Source organism: Sminthopsis crassicaudata, chromosome 1 (assembly GCF_048593235.1).
Source record: "Sminthopsis crassicaudata isolate SCR6 chromosome 1, ASM4859323v1, whole genome shotgun sequence".
Classification (NCBI taxonomy): Eukaryota; Metazoa; Chordata; class Mammalia; order Dasyuromorphia; family Dasyuridae; genus Sminthopsis; species Sminthopsis crassicaudata.
Window position 1 is genome coordinate 653,092,622 of NC_133617.1, and position 9,092 is coordinate 653,101,713.

Here is a 9,092-nt window from a genome sequence, read left to right on the forward strand (position 1 = left end):
CTTTGGAAAGAACCTCAGTGGGAGATTTACAAAAATCTGTGGACCAAAGTCACAAAGGATGTGAAGGTACAGATAGGTTACAATCTTCACTAGAGAAGGGGAGTAGCCATACCAAAGAGATGAAGCATCCATGGAAATCTTGAAGTGGTGCTAATAATAACTCGCATTTAAATAGGGCCTTCAAGCTCACAAAGCAATTTCCTCAAGGTAAGAAGTCATGAATTTCAACCAAAATGTCACTATAAACCAGGTAGAGCAGGACAGACCTGGGGCAGGGTCCCAAAACTTTTAGTCAAGGCAGACTAAGGGATTATGCCCTGAAGTCAAGCCCCATGAGTCAGAGCTCAAATAGCCAAGCAGGACCAAATATTTCAGGGCAAAGTAAGATCAGGAATCCAAAGCAAGAAAAAAATTCAGAAGTCAGGAGATTGGAGGAGGTAAAGGACTGGGAGTGTTGGGGGTAAGGGGAACAAAGTTAGCAGACCAATTGTCAAGTAGGACCTTCAAGAAGGATCTTCATGACTTGGTACAATCTATCACCCATATTTATGTGTGTATATATGTGTGTGTATATATGTATGTGTGTATATATGTATGTAAAAAGTTATTACATGTGGAAATAGGTTTGAAAGAATTATACATGTTTAACCTATATTGGATTATTTGTTGTCTAAGGGGTGGAGGAAGAAAAATTTGGAACAAAAGATTTTGCAAGAGTGAATGTTGAAAACTCTTTGCATATACTTGGAAAAATAAAAAAACCTAAAAAAATGATTATAATAACTCAGGTAAGAGGTGATGAGGGCCTGGACTGGCAAATATAAAGGAAAAGAATAGATACAAAAGAATGAATTTTGTGGATGTAGAATTAACAAATTGGAAAATAGATTGGATTGGGAGAGGTGATAGAGTGAGAGAAGAGAGTCTTTCTCATTAAAATACAAGGTTCTTAAAGAAAGATATTAGTGGAGAGCCCAGGTCAGGGCCATGTGTGATGGGGCTAATTTTGAACTTGAATCAGGTGTCAGAATCCATAACCCAAGGAAAGAACACACACTAATCCTGCCCTCTACCTAAAGCTAGCTCAGTGATACAATCACAGGCAATGTCTACAGTGAGTGATGTAACAACTAATGATTGTTCAGAGCATTCCAATTTCCAGTGTACTTTACAGATGTTATCACATTGGATCTTCAGAACAGTCTTGTGAGAAGTAGGTGGAACAGGCATCCACATTTTGCAGATGAGAAAACTGATGAGAATTAATGACATGTTAATGGTTACATAGCAAATGGCAGAGCTGGGATATAAATCCAGATTTTAAATCCCAACATCCCTTGCTCTTGCTACTGTCTCACAGATGCTTCTCATCACCAAGAGGGTAGTTGTACTGGGATGCAATCACCATCACAGAAATCCAAAGAGACAGTTAGTTACTGCAGCTCCAGTAAGAAGCATGGTCAGAGCAATGCATTGGAAATAGGAAATTACTTTCTTTTGTTTCTCATCCTACCTGTCTGAACTGGAGATGAAAGAACCTGAAGCCTCCAGAGTGTGACTATTGGAACCAGGTCAGAAAGCCAGCTTGTCCAAGTCCACGGGTTCAAGTCATATTAACAAGTGACTCCAATGAGCTTGACCCAACTGCCACACCCTTTTAAATTGATGGCATTCAAATGGCAGCTGTGAACCCTGTGCACTATAATAAGCATGATTGATTCAGAAGCTTATATACTAAAACTGGAATGATATAGAGAAAATTAGCATAGCCCCTGCACAAAGATGACATGTAGATATGTAAACTGGTCCATATTTTTTGTTCCCTGGATTCATTTTTGTCACCAAAGTGTCACGGTGCTCTGCTTACCTCTCATATTCTCAAATGGTCAATTTTCCCTGGAGAATTGGATATGTGACCTTCTTTGTCCCATGAGTATTCACAATATGTAGCTTAAACCCACATCCTGGGCTTTTATTTATTTATATTTTATTTATTTATTAGGGAAGGAGGCTCAGCAGTGCTATGACTGATGCCCCAGTCAGAAAACAACTATAATAAATAACATTTACATAATATTTGAAAATTGGCAAAGTATTTTACATATATTAATTCATTTTGATCTTTAACAATAATCCTAGGAAGTAGGTGCTATAATTATCCCCATTTTACAGATGAGGAAACTGAGGCACAAAGAGGTAGAATAGAATGGCTTACCCAGAATTACACAGCTAGTATCTTTTAAAAGCAGGATTTGAACTCCTATCTTCCTAATTCCAAATATTAATCAGAAAAAAAGCAAATCACCAATTAACAGGCTCTAGCATTACTTTCTGCCTGTTGAAGTCAGTCATACTCCACAGATCATAGAAGCCATGAGCTACAGCCCCAGGTTTCCCCACGGGAAGAGCCAGGCAGTTCTATAAACTTCAGGCCACCCAGAAACATTTCTGTTTCTGCTTTTAAAAGGCTACATGGCTTAGCAGCTGTGGATGTTAAACACTAGAATAAGCATGTGGTTGGCATCTGTCTGTGAGAGTGGCCAGTCTGGTCAGGTGCTAGGGATTTAGCTGACCAAGAACATGTTTCCAGGATTTTTTGTTGCTATTCTTTCATTTCAGTCATGTCTCATGACCCCACTCGAGGTTTTCTTGGCAAAAAAAAAAAACAGGAGTGGTTTGCCATTTCCTTCTGCAGCTCATTTTGTACATGAGGAAACTGAGGGAAATAGGGTTAAGTGACTTGTTCACAATCATACAGTAGTGTCTGAGGTCAAATTTGAACTCAGGTTTACCTGAAGCCCAGCACTCTATCCACTGAACCACCTGGACCTAGTAAGACTTGGGTCAAATAGATAGTAATATCATTCACCATTAATGAAAAAATTTTTGTTAATCCAGCCCCAGGAGTAAAATATAAGAATGAATAGTCCTTCTGCTGACTACATATAGTGGGGAAGTAAAGGACTTCTTACCCAGAATCAGAGAACTATCACGATTCCATTTTGTCTTGTAATGATTCCTTTAAGACACCCAGTTCAAAAATGACTGCCATGGTCTTTGACAAGGATAGTTTCTTTTCATACTGACATTATTTAAGGTACGTTTCTCTAGCTTTCCAGTTCCTTTAATCCCGGCTTCTCAGTTCTGATTTTCCTATCCATCTGTCCTGTTCAACTTGATCCAGTCCTTTCAAGATCCTCCTATACTCAGCTGAATCTATGTCTGGACCTGTGGACCTGAATCTACCAGTTAGTGGCTAGATCAAGACAAACCCAGGGTAAACAATAACCGGGATGGAAGTTTCCTCCGTTGATATAGTTTGTACTTAAGTCCTGGTTAGTTGCCATAAGAACATAAAAGTTAAATAACTTGCTTATTATTTCAAAATTAGTATCATAGGCAGGAGTTCATTGCCTGACTTCAAGACCAAAGCCACAAGGTCACTCTGCTTGTTAAAGAGTACTTTTTTGGCTATAATATAAAGAGAAATATCTACAAATGAGAATGGATCAAGGACAGGGGGAACTTATGGGTTTATTTTTCCAAAATTTCCCAGAACCCCAACTGAAAGGCATTCTTATTAACAGAACAGAGCAGTGGAAAGAGGATTGAATTTAAAGTATGAATACCTGAGATGTATTTGTAGTTTAAACAATCGCTAGCGCAGCTAGATGGAGTGGAGGATAGAGTACTGTATCTGGAATGAGAAAAATATGAGTTCAAATTTGGTCTCAGACACTTAGTAGTTTACTAGTAATCCTGAACAAGTCTCTTCACCTTAATTGCCTCAATTTCTTCATCTGCATAATGATCTATAGAAAGAAGTGGCAGCCCTATTACTTTGCTAAGAAATCCCCAAAAATGGGGTAATGAAGAGTGAGATACAATGGAAAAATGACTCAGAACAATGAGACTGTGGATAAGTCCTTTCATTCATCTGAGACTGTTTTTTCTTTTGTAAAAGGGAAATTATAATATTTCATTAGCCACCTATTGAGAGCACTGTGGAAGTCAAATACAATAATGTGGATAAAATGTTTTGTAAATTTTAAATCATCATACAGATGCCAGTAATTATTATCAATTATAAGCTAGTAATAAGAAAGGCACATTGGGAACCCTTCCCCTCAATCCTGTCTCATCATTTTGTATTTATTTGACACATATCCTCAGAGGACCCAGAAAACTCTCTCTTCTTATAAAGTGCTGCCCTTGCTTTAGTGGAGGAAGTTTCTTCATCTGGGGGTTCTTTATACTAATGAAATCATAGATCCAGTCCCCATCCCTATTCCTATTATCCTTCATTTACTTATTTGTAAACATGTCATGCTCTTCTGAGAGAAAGTAAACTCTGAGTGGGTAGGGGTTGTCTTGCTCTTGTCTTCATATTAAGTTACTTAACTTTTATGTTCTCGGCAACTAACTAGGACTGATGTACAATCTTCATCAGTGGAGGAAACTTCCATTACTCTACAAGATAAAGACTGGGCTTGTGTTTTCCCTGATACAGGGAACGTCAGGTAAGGAAACTCCTTCTGCAAATATAGGACAGCCCATTTCTTTGGTTGTAGTTGTAGAAAGTTACCAAGAACTCTTGAGAGTTTCAGAAGCTTACTCAGGATCTTGGGGTCTGAACTCATTATGAATCCAACTTTTACTAGCTCTAAAGTCAGCTGTCTCTGTGCCATGATAGCCTCACTTCTCGTACATAGAAGACACTTAATGAATGTGTTTATTATTATTATTATTATTATTATTATTGTTAATTTGATAAGATTTCAAGTCATCTTAGAAAACATTTCTTTTCTTGGGTTTTCTGAAAAAATGGAAAATGGTCAAGGAGTCAGGCTCACAAATTGAAGGTTAGAAGAAACCTTGAAGGTCATGAAGTCCAATTTTTTTACAGATAATAAAAATGAGCCCTATAGAGGCTAAGTGGCTGGCTGAGCATCACAAGGTGAGGAAGGTAATGAGTTGGGATGTGAAACCAGGTTACCCTGTCTGCAAGCCCAAAATTCTTTCCATTTTATCAAATGGCCTCTCAAGCATTATAGATTGCTCTGAGATTCTGGGTCTTGCATAGCAATTTTTGATGGGGCATTTTTAGTGGCTCTTAGGAAAGCAGGAGCTCAGCTAGTGGCTCTATCCCAATACCCTTGGGCGGGAGGCAATGCCATTCCTGGACCAAACCAGGAGGCTCTTCAGATGAGGACTGCTGTTAGCTGCTACTTTATAGCAAGAGCTGCATAATGAAGAGCACTTCGTTCCCCACTCCTGAGACTGAAGTCAACACATCTCTGGGCTCTTGTGTGTTGATCAACAAAGCTGGCTCTTCTACTTAAGGGACCTCTGTGCCCTGGATGCAAGCACACTGTATGGGTCAGTATATATGGGGGAGGGTATCATTCAGCATTTACAATTCCAAGACCTGTTGCATTATTGATTCGATGGCAGTGGTGACCTAGATTGGCAATGATCCAAATGAGATTTAATGACAGCAAAGAAGTTGAGGTCAGAAGATCTAAGTTTGAATTTCCTGACTTTGGAAACCTGGTCGAGTCAATTAGCCTTTTGGAACTTCAGTTTCCCTCTCTGTAAAAAATACTTTTGCAATGATAATTCTATTGACATTGAGAAAATGACTTTACAAACTTTAAAATACTATAGCCGAGAGGTAGGTGTTTCAGTGGAAAGAAGGCTGGGCTTGGAATCAAAAAAACATCCTCGTGTGTTCAAATGCAGCTTCAGTTACTTACTGGCTGTGTGATTCGGGCATGTTACTTAACCTGCTTTGCCTCAGTTCCTCATCTGTAAGAGAGTTGGAGAAGGAAATGGCAAACCACTCTGGTATTTTTGCCAAGAAAACTTCAAATGGTGTCATAGAGAGTCAGATACAACTGAAATGCCACAATAACTAAAGTACTAGAGTAATGTGGTTTATTTTTTTTATCAGAAGGACCCCTTTGGTGGTCTGATGAAGCCTATGAAAACATTCTCATAGTAATGCTTTTAAATGCATAGAATAAAATATATAGGATTTCAAAGAAAACCAATTTGACAGAAATGCATTTATCAAAATATTTTTTAAAATATGTTCATGAACGATCAGGAGGATGGTTTCAAAGAGGCGTGGAGAAAATTTCATGAACTGATGCTCAGAGAAATAAGCAGAAGCAGGAGATCATGGTAAAGTCAACATCAGTTTATACAATGATCAATTCTGATGAACATGATTCTTTCCAACAATGAAATAATTGTACCAGTTCCAATGATCTTATGACAAAGAGATCACAACATAACATTCTCACTCTTTTTATTGTTGTTCGCTTGCATTTTGTTTTCTTACTCATTTACTTTCCTTTTTGATCTGATCTTTCTTGTGCAGCAAGAGAATTGTATAAACATGTTTACATATATTGGATTTAGAATATATTTTAGCATGTTTAACATATATATTGGATTGCTTGCTATATAGGGGAGAGGGTAAGGGGAAGGAAGGGGAAATCTGAAACACAAGCTATGCAAGGGTCAAAGTTGAAAAATTATCCATGCATATGTTTTGAAAATAAAAAGCTTTAAAATGAATATCTATATATATATTCACTAACTCCAGATTAAGAACCCTGGATTAAATGATCTCTAAGACCACTTCCAATTTAGCCATTTTGTAATTCTGTGAGTCCATGGCCCAAGTCAAATTTAGCAATTCCTTCTTCATATATTTGGGACAATATCATAAGGATAATAAGAGCTAACATTTAATAATGCTTTAAGGATGATAGATTTCAAATTTGAAGTAAGCTTAGGAGCCATTGAGTCTTACACCTTATTTTATAGATGAAGAATCAAGGCACAGACAGGTAGTATGAAATTTGCATACAAATTTCCAAGTCCAGAGCCCTACTAATTACTCCATTATACTTACTATTTCATTTGGTATCCTTATATCAAACTTGTAGGGTAGGCTATTGTTTTTCCTCATTTTACTGTTGAGGAAATGAAAAAGTTTCAGTGACCTGTACAAGCTCATGTAACCAATAAGCATCTGAAATAATAATTCGAGTAATTCAAGTGCAGGTGTTTCTGAATCCAAGTCCTGTGTTCTATCATGGAGAAATCTCACAGGGATGGTTCACAAGTTTTCATGATTCAGTTTAAGGTGCTGGAAAATTGACTTCATCATGGACACAAATATCACCAAAAAAAAACCCATCATTTTAGCCCACAGGATTGACTCTCCTGGCTGTGCTCATGATAAGAAGCAAAAAGATTGCTATAGAGAGAGATGAAATTTAAAGTTTGTTGACATGGCCTCCTTCCCTGTAGCAGATACTGGTTTCCATAGTATTTTTCTAGATATTTCGATCCCAAAAAGAGATGGAAGAGAAAAGGGTAATGTTGTCCTGTGGAATTACAGTAATACTCATTTGCCAAGGGACATGTTCCCTAGCAGGAATTTTAAAAGAGATGATTCAATGTTTTGTGGAATTCACTTTTCTTCTGGCTGACTCAAATTCTCTGAGGCAAAATAAGGGAAGAAATGTGACCTTGAGAGTAGCCTGGGGGCTCTTTGCCAGGGTCAGTCTCTGAAAAATCTGGTACTAGGTTTGTGTCAGGATGTGGTCCTGGAGTGGAGTATAGCCCCTACTGAAGTCAGCTACACACCGAGTGAGTGAATTATTTGGGGATATTCTGAGAAGATTGGGAACTAAGTTGAGAGGTGGGGGATGGGAGCACAAGAGACAGGAGTTATTTATAGAATTGATCCATGCCTAAAGGCTTTAAACATGGAGCCTGGAAAGCATTAGGACTATATAAAGCCTGAGGAGATACTGAGAAGTTATCTGCACATGTGCAATTTGAGCAAGCTGGTGCAGCTCAAGCTTTGAGTACCACCTGGTGGCTTGCATGGATATAGCAACCCAAGCAGGTACTCCAAGCCACACCCTTTAGGACTTCCAACTCTCTCCTCAAGGGCACCCACAAAGTCTTAGCACACAAGTGGCAAGTGGGAGGTCATACTTTAAGGGTTTCATTTAGAAATTTAGTGCACTTTTGACCTTATGGAAATTTTCAGTCAAATGATCTTTTTTTCAGCATTTCACTGAAAAATATCTTTCAGTTTTCTTTTTTTTTTTTTTTAAACATTTTCTTCAACCGAACTTTTTTCTTTCTAGTTTAGGATTTAATGTTTGTTTTCCCATCCGATATACTGGATAGAATGCTAGATTGTGAGGCAAGAAGATCTAAATTTGCATCTTGCCTCAAAAATCTATTCTGTATAAATCACTTAATCTCCGCCAATCTCATCTGTGAAATGGGAATAATAATAGCACCTATTTTGGGAGGTTGTGGAAAAGATCAAATGAGATCAAATGTGTAAAGCATTTTGCAAATAAAATTAGCTATTCTTAATTCTCTTTCTTCTGACTCATTGTGTTACATAGGATTTCAAGGAAGTCCTGTCTGTTACTGCCAGTATGCTGTTTGCAGCTGTCACATTCATGTGGGTCACTGCTGCTCAACAGGATTTATAATACTTTTATAAAACTGATCACACTGTTGATTGATCGCATGTATGTTGCATGTTTGATTGATCCCATTGTTATTTCATGTCTTCTTGAATTTTATTATATATGAGATATATAGGTTAGGAATATGCCTTACTGTTAAATGTCCTACTATTAAAATGGTACAGATGTTCATATGCTTGAAATTGCATTATTGCTTTACTGAATACAACTCTAACTGAAATTTGGTTAAAATGAAAATCAAAATTTTAAAAACATGGTATGCAGTAATAAGAAAGACATGTAATTTTAGCAACTCAACCTAAGCTCAGAATTAAGAACATTTTAGTGCATTGTAGGATGCTGTAAAGAATTTGGAGAGATAAGCAGTAATCACTCACAAGCATATGGAATCACACAAAATCCAAGATTGTTTCTGAAAGTTGCTAGAAACCACTGGTTGTTAACCAATTATTGAGAGATAAAGAGTTTGGGATCCTATTTAGAAACTAATCACTAAATCTCTTCTGGAGGGAAAGACTTACTTAGACAATTTAAGACCATGAGGGAAAGAGAAGATTT

General features: G+C 37.5%; 1 non-coding gene across 1 annotated transcript; it reads left to right on the top strand.

The window, feature by feature from the left end:
* The first annotated feature begins 1,706 nt into the window (after positions 1–1,706).
* Positions 1,707–1,817, top strand: LOC141552449 (U6 spliceosomal RNA). Its single transcript, XR_012485226.1, has one exon. It is a non-coding gene; the product is annotated as a U6 spliceosomal RNA (small nuclear RNA).
* The last annotated feature ends 7,275 nt before the right edge of the window (positions 1,818–9,092 follow it).